Here is a 16841-nt window from a genome sequence, read left to right as displayed (position 1 = left end):
AGGTGGACAATAAATCTGTTCTTCCAATTTCATTAGACTGTTGACTGGAACAAAACAGCAGAGTAGAAATGAAATTGCTCTTAAGACTTGAAAACCCTAGAAACCATGGTATTATAAATTTCCAAAAAGTTAACTCTGCAATGTTATCATAACCTGGATCATTTGGAAAAGCTTGATCCTTCTACCTCACCCGGGAAAGTACCAGGTTTTGAGCAAGAAGAGTTGAAATTATTCAGACTCTGATATTTGTTTTGGAACCATTATCAATAACACAAGCAGGCGGTTTAAGTCTTAAGTGCTGTAAAATGTATTTGCAAAAGGAGAGGCCAGAAAGAACAAATGCTGGTTTGAGGGAATGCTAAGTTTATATCCACATTTTTCCTACCGGTCAATTTAGGTCGTTCACACTTTAAAATTGGGAGGAGGGCAAAGACATTTCAAGTATGACCTTGATGGAGATCTTTCTGTGTCAAGTGCAGAATCAAGAACTTTTCTCCCTGCGGGGCCTGACTCAGGTGTCTAGAACATATCCTTGCCCATAAATAGCAGGATTATTCAGCATTGTGATTATTTTTCTCCACCGGGATTGTCTGGGGATTCAATTCACTCTGGGTAAACAATTAGTGTGTATCCTGGAGAGTAAAAGCTATGATGTGTGAGCGAGGCTCACAAAGGGTATTACCCATTGGTGCTATTCCCCTAGCCAACAGAGACCAGTATGGGTACAGCATCTTCTGCTTTAAGACTTACTTACACACCTGACAGAGTGTTTCAGCTCATCAAGATTCTTTCTCAGAGGCAAACCTTGGGGCAGACAGAAGACATTGTCTGTTGTTTTAAAGGATCAGTGGACAAAGAATCAGTAACCTGATATTCTTATTCTGAACGGGTGACAGTGAGACTGTGGATAAGCCACTTGTCCTCTCTCAGCCTCAGTATCTCATCTATAAAGGGAGAAGACTCTTCCAGCTCTAGAAATATCAAGAGGCAAAGCCAATGTCATAAGCATTACCTATCCAATTTGCCATACATCTCATCAGGTGGGCCTTACTTATAGCTAAATAAAAAGATACAAACTGAGGCCAAGTGGGCCAAATAAAGCCCTAAGGCAGACCTTATAGGCCCTTTATAATAATTAAAAGCTTTTATGTCATTGAAAATTCTTAAAACTCAGAAGACATCACATAAGAATGTAGAGTTCTGGTTGCTCTTGAAAAATCAAAAGATCTGGCCACATTGGGCTCAAATTCTAATATGGCAATAATTAGCTAGAGCTGGGTGGTGTCTGTCCCCTTTGGATCAAGCAGGTGAGCTTCAGTTTGCCATAGTCCCCACGACTCCCTATTGCTATCCACACCTAGTCTCCTTTTTGGTATTCACCTGATCCTTCTAAGCACTTGAAATTTTGATCCTCACTCTAATATCTCTCTCAATCCAAGCTGCATTAACTTCCATTTTCAGTACCTTTTCTGAAAATAGATTTTCTGCAGAGAGAGATCCTGAGCACCCTGGCATGAAGTAGGTCAGCAGATCACTGCTCTCCAGAGAGGAGGATCTCAGAGTCCACTGAGAGGCTGAGAGGCCAGGGAACACCAGTGGAAGGGCAGGGGTAGGTAGAGTAGCTCTGTACAATGGAAATATCATGCAAGCCATAAATAAGAGTCACTTATGCAACTGAAAATTTTCTAGGAGCCACATTCGAAAGAAGTAAAAAGAAATAGGTGGTGGGAATGCAAGCTGGTGCAGCCAGTCTGGAAAACAGTATGGAGGTTCCTCAAAAAATTAAAAATAGAGCTATCCTATGACCCAGCCATTGCACACTAGGTATTTATCCAAGGGATACAAGTGTGCCGTTTCGAAGGGACACATGCACCCCAATGTTTATAGCAGCACTATCAACAATAGCCAACGTATGGAAAGAGCCCAAATGTCCATTGATGGATGAATGGATAAAGAAGATGTGGTATATATATATATATATATATATATATATATATATACACACACACAATGGAGTATTACTCAACAATTAAAAAGAATGAAATCTTGCCATTTGCAACTACATGGATGGAACCAGAGGGTATCATGCTAAGCGAAATTAGAGAAAGACAAAAATCATATGACTTCACTCATATGAGGACTTTAAGAGACAAAACACATGAACATAAGGGAAGGGAACAAAAATAATATAAAAACAGGGAGGGGGACAAAACAGAAGAGACTCATAAATATGGAAAACAAACAGAGGGTTACCGGAAGGGGTGTGGGAGGGGGGATGGGCTCAATGGGTAAGGGGCATTAAGGAATCTACTACTGAAATCATTGTTGCACTATATGCTAACTAACTTGGATGTAAATTTTAAAAAATAAAATTAAAAAAAAAAAGAAATAGGTGAAATTCTTAACCGAACATATCCCAAATATTTCCATTGCATCATGTAATCAACTCGAAGGTTATTAATGAGATATTTTACATATTTTCCACACTAAGTCTCTGAAATCCAGCAGGTGTTTTATAGGTGTACTGCTTCGCCATTCATTCCAGCCACATCCCAAGTACTCAACAGTCCCGTGAGGTCATGGTTCCCATAGGGAACACTTGCCAGTGTCACCTAGAGCTCTTGCTAGCTACCTAGTGGAATTCAAAAGGGAACCACATGGATCAAGGCCTCACGATGCATTGTATGAAATACAAGCACGATTTGTTTTCTTTTAGTTTGTGTGTCTCACTAAAAAAGATAACTAGAGCACAGGGTAAAGACCATTGAAACGGTATTGCAACTGGTCTCCTACCACTGGGTGTCTCTGGACTTAGTATTTTTTAGCCCCAGTTTTCTCATTTCTAAAGCTGGTAATAATTGTAACCACCTTAAAAGCTTTTTGTAAAATTTATGAAAATGTTTTGCGAACTATAAATAACTATGCAGGTTGAACAAAAAGAACAATAGGTGTATTTTATTGAAGGCCGGCCTCTGTGCTAGAAATTTTGCACGTTGTCTTAATCTTTACAATATCTCTATCAGGTGGTATTATTGTGCAGATTTTAAAAGGAGGAAATCGAGGCTTATAGAAATTAAATATCTTGTGCAAAGTCACACAGGTAGCAAGTGGCAGAGCCAACTATGGTTCTGAAGAGAAGCTGGATTATATTTACAGCATTATTCTACGTAGAGAGCCAAAGCGAGCAAGGGAGAATGAGACCCTCTTTTTCATTACAATTTTTTAAAAATTCATTTATTTTTGAGAGAGAGAGCACAAGTGGGTGGGAGAGGGGCAGAGAGAGAGAGAGGGAGACACAGAATCCGAAACAAATTCCAGGCTCAGAGCCCGACGTGGGGCTTGAACCCAGGAGCTGTGAGACATTGAACTGAGCCGAAGTCAGAAGCTTAACTGACTGAGCCACCCAGGTGCCCCAAGACTCATTCTCTTACCTTTCACTTTCTGAGACACTTTGGTGTCTTTTTCAAAGATGAAGAAACTGGGGCTTTATAATTATATCCAGGATCACACATGCAGCAAATTAATGGTCCCGGAAAATTCAGAATTGGACAATCTCTAAAGTTGCCATTCTGGTTTTAAGTCCATTGAACCCTCTGAGCCAAAGGAATCTCTTGATCATTGAGGTTATTTTTTAATTCCAAAAATGAAGAACTAATTCCTTTGAGGTTCAATTTCTTCAATGGAGGAAATGAATGCATAGGGCTGGTAGGTAAATTTGTTACCAGTGATTCTTCCCTTTCTTTTCTCAAATAACTCCAGTATTAGTCCATCTCAATTCATCCTCCTTTCTAGGAATTGACTTACCACTTCTTTAATGAAATGCTTCATCATCAATTTTCTAGCTCCAGCCTGACTCATGCAAATATAGATAAGGGAGATTATTTGTCACTCATTTCCTCATCAACTGCACAGAGACTCAATGTGAATTGAGGCATTATTGCCTCCAGACAGATGTTATTTCTTATCACAGCAAGTGACATGATCTGTTAGTAGATGTTATTTTCAATGTGTCTCCACCAAATCGCCTCACCAGGTGGGTCCCCCATCCTACATACACACACTAATCCTTCCCAGTGAGGTGCCTTTGTACACACTGTTCCCTCTGCCTGGAGTGTTTTGTCCTCTAGTCTCTCCCATGTAAGTCGTGTTTGTCTTTCAAGGATCATTTAGCTGAGGTTGGGATTCTGATGATTCTATGCTGCATCGTTTCTATGTCTTTAACTTCCAAGCATGTATTATCTGCACCTCTCATTTTAGCCCATCTTACACTCCACCATGTTTTGTCATTGAGCTTGAACATGAACTTAGTTCATGTGTGTATTTTTATCCAATTAGGTAAAGGTTTCTGGAAGACAGGCACGTTAGCAGTACTTAAAACATCTTATTTATTAACTGCTTGAATGTACTTATTCTGTAAAATGGGGCTGGGTCTATAATAGGTGTGTAATTCCTGTTGAATTAAATAAGTTTTAAATTTGAAAACCATATTACTGTAGTTCTTCCAGAGGTAACAAAGCTCTGCCATGATTTCAAGGTTCTTTATTATCTCATTATCCTTTCCTCTCTGCCACATCTCTATAGACCTTGAATATGAGTTACTAAATCTTGCTGTATTTCCATTTTTACATCTGTTTAAGAGTACTTTGATAATGCCACTCCCCACTTACAATACATATTATTAATATCCTCAAGCAAAAGACTGAATTATCTCACAAAGTATGTGATCAGAGTAACGTGGAAAGCAATAAAATTGGTATGGATATAGAGAAACTTTGCTCTAGGTGAAATTGAAAAACTAATTGAAAGCAATGACTCAGTCGTCTGCATTTTTCCTGGTTTAACAAAGCAGCACAAAATGTACAGTGTCCCTGGATAAACTCTTAATGCCCTTCTAGGTAATGAGTAACTATGTGTGACTAAGAGAATTAGGAGAAAGTGTCAGACGTTGGGGGAAAAAAAAATGCCATGACTATCTAGTCCCGGATCCTCCCAGTTCTGGGAAAGATTATCATATCATAGGCTTAAGTGACATTGCATTTTTATTTGTCTGTAAGAACCTATAAGAAGCAGTTATTGTCTTTAATTAAAAACTAAGTACAGTGATAAAATTGAGGGATCTGAAATTTCCTTGAGCTCCCAGAGGGTCCTCATTTCATACATTTACCCTTCTTGGGGTTTTTTTTTTTTTTTTTTTTTCATATTTTCATAGAGATGTGTTTGTGAAGTCAGCAAACACTGGGACACAGTGAATGCTGGCAAAGAAGACTGTTCCTTCAGGGTCTGGGTTTTCATGTCCTTGGAGAATAGACTGGGCTGGCAGTCTTCATGTGAATAGGCACTCAGGTTTACCTTTAAGTAAAACAAATTAAATTCCAACGTGAAGACTGTTATCACAAGTTCCCAGGCCCAGCCCAGCTCCTGAACTCTCCCTCTTGCTTGCCATGGATATTTTATCAGGTAAACAGAACGATTGGCTACTTCAATCCACTCTACCTGCCTTGAGCTATTTTTAAGTTATTTGACTTTCTAGCCTGTGAAATTAGTTATGGTTTGCTTTTAAAAGCTGCTTTTTTAAAACAAATCTGGAACCAATTGGTTCCTCTAGCAGATTTTCTCCATGTTTCTCCTGTACCTGTACATATCTGTGGGGGTGGCAGGGGAGAAGGAGGGAGGGAGAGAGAGAGAGAGAGGGATGGACGGGCTCATGCCCCTTTTCCCTCTCATACATAGAATAAGTGACCCTCCAGATACTTTGACAACCACCTGCATTCCAAACTGGTGAGGGGCTCCTTCTGGAGTCCCATCGTTTCCTCGCTTTCCATGGCCAATCAGCAAGTCCTGTTAGCTCTGCTCCCAAAGACCCCGAATCTGTCTCTGCTCCCGGGGTGTGTGACACAGTCACCTGATTACCAGTCTCTCCCATCTGTCTTACATCATACTCCTGCCTGATCGCATGCTATCTCTTGCTCCTCTAAAGTTCTTTCCTCCCACGGCAACCTCTATTCTCTTTTTAGGACCTAAATCAGATTATGTGGCTACCCTGGTTCAAACTCTAATTGCTTCCCATTCTGCTCAAAGCAAAAACCAAATGTCTCTCCTGCCCTGCACAGCCCTCTACCACCTAGGTCTCTCATGGTGACCGACTGACCTCTTCTGGCAGCACCCTCTCCTTCCCTGGATGTCCTGTATTCTTCCTATCATCAAGGCTCATGGAGCATGCCCCACCTCCTTGCCTGTGCTGTTTCTCTGCCTGCAACCCTCTTTCCTCGGATCTTCACATGGATGTGTCTTCTTTGTTCTAATCTCAACTTGTATTCACCTCATCAGGGAGGCCTTCCTTGGTATCCCTCTCCAAAGGAGCCACCTTGTCACCCTACCATATCATCCCCAATCAATGCTCTGCAATGTATCCCAGTCTAACATTTTATTATTATTTTTAATTAATTTATTTAGCATTCATCTTTCCTTACTAGGCTACCTCTCTTTTACTCACTCTGTATCTTCAGTGTCTAGGACAGAGCCTGCCAAACAGTGGGTGCTGTTAAATATATTTTGAGCTAAATGTCATGGCCAACAGCCATTCAGTAATGGCATCCATTGAGCATCCACAGTGTGCAAGGTTTTCACCTTACCTTACAATAACATGGTCAGTTTCTGTTTAAGTATAACCATCAACACATTATTGCATATGATCCTTGTGGGGAGCTACGAGGAAATTAAGGAAAAGGAATCAAAGGACCTTGCTGCCCAGAAGCCATAAGTTGCTTTCTGTCTAATACCAGAAAAAGGAATATGTGTGTTGGAGGCTCAACGCTTTCCTTGTAGCAGAGCCAGCTAAGCCCAAGCAGAGATCTGACTCATGAGGCCAGGACCCACCAACAGTTTCCAAGCATTTTTTTGCCCGGTTGATCTGCATCATCTTTTTCAGCTGAAAGATCAAGGAAGATTTTTTTAAGTTTATTTATTTTGAGAGAGACAGAGATAGCATGAGTGGGGGAGGGGCAGAGAGAGAGGGAGAAAGAGAATCCCAAGCAGGCTCCACACTGCCAGCACGGAGCCCAATGAGGGGCTCGAACTCACGAAACCACGAGATCAGGACCTGAGCCAAAACCAAGAGTCAGAGACATAGCCGACTGAGCCACCCAGGTGCTCCAGGATCAAGGTAGATTTTAATGAATGGGAATGGACCCTAAGGGAGACCTGGAGGGGGCATTGTGCAAGATGGTGGAGAGAGGCCCTGCAGGGTTTGAGCCCTTAGGGCAGAAAGGCCAGAGTCAGAAGCCGAAGTGCTATGTGCAGGAAAGAATTACGGGTCTTTGAGGAAAAGCAGAGCAGCCTTCGGACTCAGAATATAAACAATGGTACTGGGTGGGTGAGGGTATTTTCCCTTCCTCTGCAGGGAGTGCAGCGTGTGCCCGCAGCATGGGGAGGAGAGGCAAAGAGCTCTGGGGAGCTGTGCACACAGGGCAGAGGCCTGGCAAGAGGGCAGCTTCAGGGCACTGAAGACAGACCTTGAGCAGGGGCAGTGTCATAAGGAGCATATTCACCAGGGACTTTGAGCAGCACCCAAGTCCCAGTGCGTTGAATAAATCCCCAGGCTACTGGGGAGCTCTGCATGGCCTCAGCACCCAAAAGCGCACAGAGGCCCCAGCCAGCAGCTCGGCACCCTGTGCCAGGTGGGGCTGAGTCAGAGACTGGGGCCCTGTGCAGACATGTTCGCATTCAGGGCACCCAGCAGAGTTGGTGGTTTCAAATGACCGACAAACCATGTACTCCCAAGAGCTGCAAAATTTTTCTGAGCATACCTGATACGTCCTATGGACTTGCCCCAAATAAGTAAAGAGACTTTGAGAAAGGGGAGGCATGGAGGGCTAGCAGGTGGAGCAGTCAGCTAGCAAAATTTGAGTGAAAATATGATCTAATTGGCCCCCACAGGCTGGTGAGGCCTGGGGACATTTGGTTACATCCTTGCCAAGGAGGCTCGGTAAACAGGTTCAGACCTACTCAGTCGGGAGGCAATTAAGTACCAATGCCAAGAGGGAGCCAAAGGCAATAATGGGCAGAACAAGGGCCCTGTTGTGGCACCCAGGCCTCTGTGGGCTGCTGGGATGGCTCTCCAAGCCCACCGGCTGGTCGGCTTCTGTGCTTAAATAGGTATAATTAATTAACAGGAGCTAATTCTAATTGCTTCTGCCTTAGGGTTGCGTTCTGCATAAGTTTACAAAATATGGAAAATAGTTTTCTTCCCTGCAATGACACTGTAAGTTCAACAGAAATGGGCCCCAAGATTGTTAAAAGACCTATAGCAAAATGGTTCAGATCAGGTTGGGTTCATAAAGTTGTCTACTTGGGAGTTGAATATAAACATATGTAATTGTCTTCCATATCACCAGCAAGAAATTTAACTTTTTTATAGTTAAAATTTAACTATTTTATTTTATTAACTTTATTTATTGTATTTAAATAGATACGTACTTGGTATCTATTGCAAAAACCCCAGAGTGTAGGGTAAAGGAGGCACATTCCAAAGGGCATGCAGAGAATCAGTTCCCTTCCCACTAACACTTCCGGTAAAATGTAAAACAATTCTGCTTACGTAGAGCTGAATTCAAAGTGAAACAAGAAGTTGACAAAACAATTCTACTATTTGTGGTGATCTAGCTGCCCCACTCTAGAAAAGATTCACATGTTTGGTTTCATTCTGTTTGTTGGAAAGCTCTGTGTGTGCATGTGTGTGTAGGGTCTCAGGGTATGTGTGCCCACATGTGTTTGTGTGCTATGTTAACAGAGTGACAAAACATTACAGTCTACAGCCACAGTGGTGAACACTGCGAAGGCCCACTAAGCAACTAGAACACAGTTCATGAGTGCGCAGGATGGAGACTTAAAGGCTGACTTAAAAGTAATGGGCTTTAGGGGTGCCTGGGTAGCTCAGTTGGTAAAGCATCCAACTCTTGATCCGACTCAGGTCATGATCTCATGGTTCGTGAGTTCAAGCCACACATTGGGCTCTGCACTGACAGCATAGAGTCTGCTTGGGATTTTCTCTCTCTCTCTCTGCCCCTCCCCCCCCTCAAAATAAATAAATATATGCATAAATAAGTAAATAAGTGATTAACAAACAAACAATGGGCTTTGTCGTCATGGGGGAGACCGGGAACCTCTGAATGGTAATAAAACAAAGCCCTAGGTCATCGTGGGGTTGGGGGGAAGCTGGTCGTTGTGCCTAAAGAAGATGGTAGTGCTCACAGAGTAGGCAGGCATCTGCTGCAGTGGAGTAAGGAGCTCACAGCTACACCTTATTTACCCCTCCTTAGCCTCACCGGGGCCACAAAGTAGACCAACTGGTCACATTGTCCCACGTGAAATCCAGGCAATATCACCAACAGCTCTGAGAGTCTGCTTCTCTCAGAGTTGACTTCACAAATGAATCTCCCAGGGATTTTCGGGAGAGCTCAGAAGGCCTTGGGATCGCAGCATCTGGGGGTTGTTTGGTGTACCATACTCCCCACTGTTGCATCACTACAGCTATTATTACCAGGAGTGGAATGTGTCCTTTAGAGCACATATCCATCCTTAAATGATAGCCCACCCTTTTAGAGAATTCAGGCAGCCCCAAGACCCTGATTTCAATTTCATATGACATATTACAGCTACATATCCAGGTTCCCAAGAAGACCCTCAGTCTCAGATATCCTGTTCCCTTGGCCCATGAGGACCTCCTGGGTAGCCCTTGTCTGGGCTTGGTGCTTACTTTGGGCTGGGAATATACAACTGCCCCAGTTGTATATTTCGATAGCAAAACTGAGGCTCTTTCCATCAACCGTTGCTTCTGGAATGATGGTGATTCATCTGTGCCCATCACCTTGAGAGCTGAAGGTGAGTCATCACAGAGGCAGGATATGGTAATCCAGGCCCTGAGGGCCCGAGGTTAGGAATTAAAGGACCAAGTCAGACATGACAGGAACAAGCCAGAAGTCCTTAACCATTTTCCCTGAGCTGAGCCATGCTAAGCTTTAAATAAATTTAATCCAGTTTTTCTCCCACCACTTTTCATTTTTATTTATTGCTACCCGTTGAGCCAGAAGCAGAATGGTCAAAACATTTCCAGTGAAGCTGAATTTTCAGGGTATGTACAGTCAGCCTGGAAGCAGCAGGAAGTGGGATTTATAGATTTGTATTACCAGGCAGGCAATCTCCCAAGCCTCAGCATTTGGACTTGTTTTTAATTAAATAAATGTGCAGGCTTAATGGGACTAGATCTCTGTATCCCTGGGGGTCTCCCCATAAATTGAGATAAGATCCTTAACCCCAAAGTATTAGCATCCTCCGGAGAGCCCCGACAGGTGGGTGTTCCAGAGAGTGGGAAGAATGATTGCAGAGTGAAGTAAATCCCCGGGAGGTCAGGAAGTTCTTGGCAGGCACAGAGAGTACCTTCACATCTACTACGAGCCTACACGGGAAAGGTTTTCACAAATGAGGAGGTTTTCAGCAATGGAGAGGCGGTAATGATCAAAAGCATGGCTCATTCTGCGTGGGGCTAAATTCCAGCTCCTGTTCCTCACTGGCTAAACTTAGGTAGGTGCCTTGAATTCTCTAAGTGAAGCTTCCCTGCTTTTAGGACAAGGATAACAATCGTAACCCCATCAAAGTTGCTATGTGCAAACTTCAAAAGGCTGCTGATTTAGGAGACGTATCTATGTCCCCCAAACCACATAATTCCTCTGCTCAGGACCCTCTCATGGCTCCCATCTCATTGACAGGAAAACCCAAATGCTCTCTGAGACCTCCAGGGTTCTGTCTCCCTTGCTAGCTCTCTCGGCTCTACCACTGTCCCCACACCGGTGGTTCCAGCCCCACTGGATGGCTTGCGGTTTCTGGCACGCAGAGAGCATCTCCAAAGCTCCCCCTTCCAAGCCTTGGAACTGGTTCCCTCCTCCTAAACCGTCCCCTTTCCCTGTGTCAGGCTCCTTAGAGAGGATCACCCTGGCCACACTGGGTAAAGTAACCGACCACATTTTCTTTAATATTCCCTACATATTTGGCGAGTGGGGAACAGCAGGATCTCAGCCTCCCCCACGGGTCTGCCAGCTGTTTCTTGGTGGTTGTCTCCGAAGTCTGGATCCTTTGTAGCTGTGCTTGTGAAGAACGGAGGGGGAGTCTCAATCTACAGCTAGCACCTGGCATCCCCGGTGCCCGCTCGTCTATGCTCCTCACTCACGAAGCTGCAGAGAGCCTCTCTGCCACCACCTATTCTTGGGGTGGTTGGGGTCTTCTGCTGGGGGTGCAGCCACTGCCTGGTCCTGAGGCCTGCGGTTCTCAGGGGCCAGAAGAGAGCCGGGTGCCACGCAGAGAGAAGAGGGGCCCCCCCTCCCCAGCATCTTGTCACTGGGCCCCAAGGCAGTTCGCTGCCCACACCTCCCCGCACGGACATTTCTTGAGCAGTTCTGTGTGCTGCGGCATTCTGCCCTGTGGCCTGAGTCCTCCAAACTGGACCAAGAGTAAAGAGCACGCCAGTCCTCCCACCCTCCTCACTTCATTCACTCCTCTGGCGTTTCCCTCTCCAAGAGGAAAGAAGAAAGCTCTTGTGCATTTGTGATACATTATAGACACCGGAGATGCAGACAGCAATCCATAGCGGGGTATGTGCATGAGGAAAGGGGTGGCCAAGTAGACTAAAAGTGCCCACGTGGGGTCTTTACCCAAGATAGGTGAGGCCCCTCCCTCGAGACACTATTGTCATCTCCCAGAAAATTGTCATAATAAATAGACAAATGTACGATGTCTGCCATGCAGACTGTGCTTACCCAGGTTACCCGAATTAAGTTAACACCTTCATTCCAGGGTCGGGCACACTGTAGGCAATCAGTAAACTTTAGTTTGTTCAATCCATAATGCTCATCACCATCAGGATCACAATGAGCCATCAGGCCCTTCTCAGAGTTCTTGGTAGTTTGCAGATGATTCTCCCAGCCTCTCTCAATCCACGAAATCAGAGCAAGGACACTGTGAGTGGCATAAGCATCCTGCTTGGCTCTCAGATCATCCCAACTGCCTTCCAGATGTTGGCCTGATCATCTCGGCCAGAGCCAGGTGGCATAGAAGGGAGGCGTGTGGGGCCGGCCCGAGGAGGCCTGGAGCAAACACTGGCACTTTCCCTCTCTTGCAGGCTGTGCTGAGGGGCCAGAGAGGAGGGTTTATGCTGGGCTTCCTGGAAGTGGGCAGGGGGCAGCTGGGCTGAGCCCACCCTCCCTCCTCCCATTCTTCCAGGTCCAGTCTCAGCCACAGCTCAGGCCACCACTTCTCCCTGCAGGAGGCTTCCAGGGCTGGAAGCCGGTACTCAACAGGATGGACTATTTGTGTTGTTTTGTTAGCTCTGTGAAGAGAAGGGCATTCCAGCTATGGCACTAAGCAAAACCATATTACCCCAGAATGGCTTTTATTCATAGAGGACCAAGATTTAAAGCTTTTCTTCCTTCCCAAGAAAACAGGCCAAACACTGGGGAGTTCCCAGCAGATCCCATCTTCTTGCCCCCACCAGGCTTGCTTTTTCTCCAAGCCACCAGGCTATCCACACCCTTGATGCTCCATTCTCCCTGCCTGAAGCTGCCAGGAGAAGCTAAGGAGAGAAAGCTGTCAGCTGAGGGTCGCAAAGTGGTTCACAGGATGCCAAGCTCTGAACTCATGGTATGGCAGAAATGGGCACCAGCAGCTAGTTGGGCCATCTCTCTGGCCCCAGGCCAGGCTGCACCACCCACATCATGGGCCTTCCACTCTGCACCCAGCGCACAGGGTGGGGGGTGGAGAACTGCAGTCTGCTAAGTGATGGCATACCCCAAGACACAAAGGAAAGAAGGCCATGAAAGGGAGCAAGATAATGAGACCCAGATGAAGCAGACATGAGAACATCCATGACCAGGGAGTTGGAAGGAGCTATGACCCCTGACTTGACTCCAATTATTATCAGCATGACTTTGGGCAAGTTACCTAGTCTCTCTTAATACTATGCATCAGTTACCTTATTCATGAAAAGGAAATAACAATATTTACTTCACTGTACCAGTCAGGGTCCCAGCAGGAGACAGAAATGACACACCTTATCTGAACAGAAAGAATTAAATACAGGGGGGTCTGGGTGGCTCAGTCGGTTCAGCATCCGACTCGATTTCGGCTCAGGACATAATCTCATGGTTTGTGGGATTGAGCTCCGCGTCTGTCAGTGCAGAGCCTGCTTAGGATTCTCTCTCTCCCTCTCTCTTTGCCCCCACCCCCTGCTCACATGCTCCCTCCCTCTCCCTCTCTCTCTCTTTCTCTCTCTCCCTCCCAAAACAAACAAACAAACAAACAAACATGAAAAAAGCAACCTTAGACACCTAAGGAGGGCTTCTGCAGGGCTGAGACTCAGACCTATGGGCAGAGACACCGCTGGGCTGGCACTACTGGTCTCCAGGTGGGCATGATGAGGCTGGTTCTGCAAAAAGAGCAAACAAAAAATCAATTCAACTATGCTACTGGAATGAGCTCCACTGCCAGGGTACGGAGGCGTCACTGGGAAGACACTGGAACAGGAAGCAGACAAGAAGCCGCGGCTCCTTCTCCTGCCCCCAGCCTTACAGCTTCCCTCTGTTGGCCTCGTTGGCAGGGCCTGATGTGAAGCAGCTGCCGAAGCACAAGTGGGGCTTGTAGGCTCCCAGCATCGGCAACACAAAGCTGGGTAGAGAGGGCTGAGTCTGGAGCTGAGACAGTAACTTAACCAATAACCCAATCATAGTTAGGATTAAACAAACAAAAAAAATCATATTAGCACAGTGCCAGGCACTTAGCACTTAGCACTTAGCACAGTGCCAGGCACACAGTAGGTACTAAATAACATCAACATTCTCATCATCATCATTATTATGACAGGTAAATGGGCTTGGCAATTAGACGGAAGATAAGGCAGGCTCTGTGGTGGGTTGATTGTGAGGCCAGAGATTAATTTCTGGATTCCTTTTTGGAAGGATCACTGATTTCAGGTGTAATATAAAGGACAAAAGTGGCACAAATAGTAGGAAGTCTATAAATAAGTCATGTAAATCTGACCTCTAAAATGTCAATCCCTCTTCATTCCCAGGGCCCTGCACTACATCAGATCCCCTTCACCTCTTGCTCTGATTCAATAATTCTTTTCTCCCACCTCCAGACCACCTAAATCACTGTTCTGAGTCCAGTGGTCATTCCTACTGACTGCCTTGACCTCATTAGAGTCTATTGCCTGTAAAGACTCAATTCCTACGACTAACATTAGCACACTCAACGATCTGATCTGGGAGTCCCAGAAATGCTACCTTCCATTGGATCTAGCACACCAGGGTCACACCTGGGTCACATTAGAAAAGTGAGGAGTGGGAAGGAAGTCCAGCTAGGTCTGACACCTAAGGATCCCTTTGGATGCCCTAATGTCAGCTCTAATTCAGAAGGTCAGGAACAGGATTACTATCCCTTTGCTTCTCACCTACCTCTAAACCTTTAATAAGCTCCTTATCACAGCTGAGGTAACAGCCTAATGCTCTGAGCTCACAAAGTGCTGCCCTGAGCTCATGAAGTGCTGTTCTCTTCTTCATTAAATTAGCAACTTCCTTCTCCCTCTTCATTCTCTTTAATAGAGTCTTCTCTGACAGTTATCAGCTGTATCAGTCAGCTAAGGCTAAAATAAGCTGCATTAACAAATAACTCCAAAATCTCAAGGGGTTACATTGGCAATGTTTATTTCTTACACATTACATGTTGGCTCTGGGCCAAGGGCAGCTATACACCACTCTCTTTTCACTCCAGGATGTAGGCTTATGAAGCAGCTCCTCTGAGGAATACTACTAGTTTGATGGCAGATGGAAAAGAGAAGCTAGTGGGACCTTGCGTGGCTCTTAAAGTTTCTGCTTAGAAGTAGCACGTATCATTTCCACTCATATCTCTTTGCCAAAGAAGACCACATGGCTTCTGAGTCCAGTAGGAAGAGATATATATGATATTCATTAAATTGGGGCCACTGCAAGTCATATGGCCAAGCTTGACATCAGTGGCCATGAATGTAAGAAATTAATATTTTGATCAATAAAACAATCTTCTATACTATCTTAGCCAAGGATCCAATCACCTCATACCTGGATTATTAAATCTCAGGGGATTATTAATCCTAATCTAATCTGGTCCCAATAGAAGTATTCCCACAGACCCTTTTGGGTCTCCCTTCTTCTTCTTCTTCTTCTTCTTCTTCTGCTGCTGCTGCTGCTTTTTTAGTGCTTATTTATTTTTGAGAGAGAGAGAGAGAGAGTGACAGAGCATGAGTGAGAGAGGGACAGAGAGAGAGATGGACACACAGAATCCCAAGCAGGTTTCAGGCTCTGAACCGTCAGCACAGAGCCCAAGCCAGGACTCCGACTCACAAACCGCGAGATCATTACCTGATCATAACCTGAGCTGAAGTCGGACACTTAACCGACTGAGCCATCCAGGTGCCCCTGAATCTTCCTGCTTCTAGTGTCTCCATATTACATCAACAGTGAAGTGGTTGCCATTATGCTATTTCTTAAATGCTATTATCTTCTTGTCACTCCCTTGCTCAGAACCTGCAGCAGCTCCCTATTGCCAAGCAGTTCAAATATAAATTCTGCAGCTTAGTGCTCAAGGTTTCCATCAAATGATCTTCTCTTTAATGTCCAACTGCATCACAGCCCCAAGAACAGATCCAGCCAGGGAGCCGATGCTTTTCTACATAACTACTCCAAGATTTTGCTTGTGATATTAATCTTGCTCGTGTTTCTTATGCCTGCCTTACTCTCTCTTTTCCAACAAGTTTATGTACTCCAATTTCTTTAAGAGTTGTCTCAAATCTCATCTTCAAAAATGATGTCCTGAATAACTGCTCTCCACTTTTTACACTGCTCAAAATTCAGAATTATAGCTCTATGCTGTTTTTATTTCCTGCTTCTGGAATCATTGTAAATTGCTGTCAGTAAAGGCATTGGAGATTTTCTACTTTACACACACCACCTCCCCTGAATTTAGGTGGAAATTGAGACTTAGGAAAAGAATGAACAGAAAAGTCACTAATTTGCTGAGAGGCTAAATGGAGAGGGGAATTAAGTCTCCTAGCTCCTTGTTACTTTTTTTCCTCTACATCAGTTTGTCTCTTTCAATTTGTATCTATTTCTTCAACTAGATGATTATCTATTTTAGGGTTGGGATGCCTCATTATATTATGTGTTATGCAAGGCCCTTGACATATATTATCTCTAATTCTAACAACAACCTTGAAGGGTAGCAATTATTCTTATTTTACCAATGAGAAGACCAAGTGTTAAGTAACACAAGTTAAGGGATCAAACAATTAGTAAATGACAAAGCCAGGGTTTATTGAATGCCTACTGTGTGTTTGAAATTGTGCCAGTTCTCATTTAAAAAAGATTAAAGTACAATTTACTTAGAAAATAAATGTCTCCAGTTCAACATAGTTCCTAATAAATCCTAAGTGGATGATATATTTAGGACTACCGAAATTTGTGCAGGACAGATATTTTGGCCAAAGTATCAGGAAAGAGATTGGACTTGAGCTTGGCAATTAAGGATGCACAGAAGGTGAGACACGGTGAGTGGGTGCAGACATTTCCAACAAGGATAAGGGTGTCAGCAGAAACTGGTAAAAATGGATTTTGGGGAAATCAGGAAAACCTTTTCTTTCTCCCCCAGAAGCATTAGTTATCATAGGAGAGTCATGTAGTATAAGTTATAACAATAGATTGGTGCAAAGTTATGGAAGGCTCTGAATGCTGGTTTTTGGGTTTTATTCTATAGGTTATGGAGAA

Source organism: Panthera tigris, chromosome C1, assembly GCF_018350195.1.
Source record: "Panthera tigris isolate Pti1 chromosome C1, P.tigris_Pti1_mat1.1, whole genome shotgun sequence".
NCBI lineage: Eukaryota > Metazoa > Chordata > Mammalia > Carnivora > Felidae > Panthera > Panthera tigris.
This window is presented reverse-complemented; position numbering follows the sequence as displayed.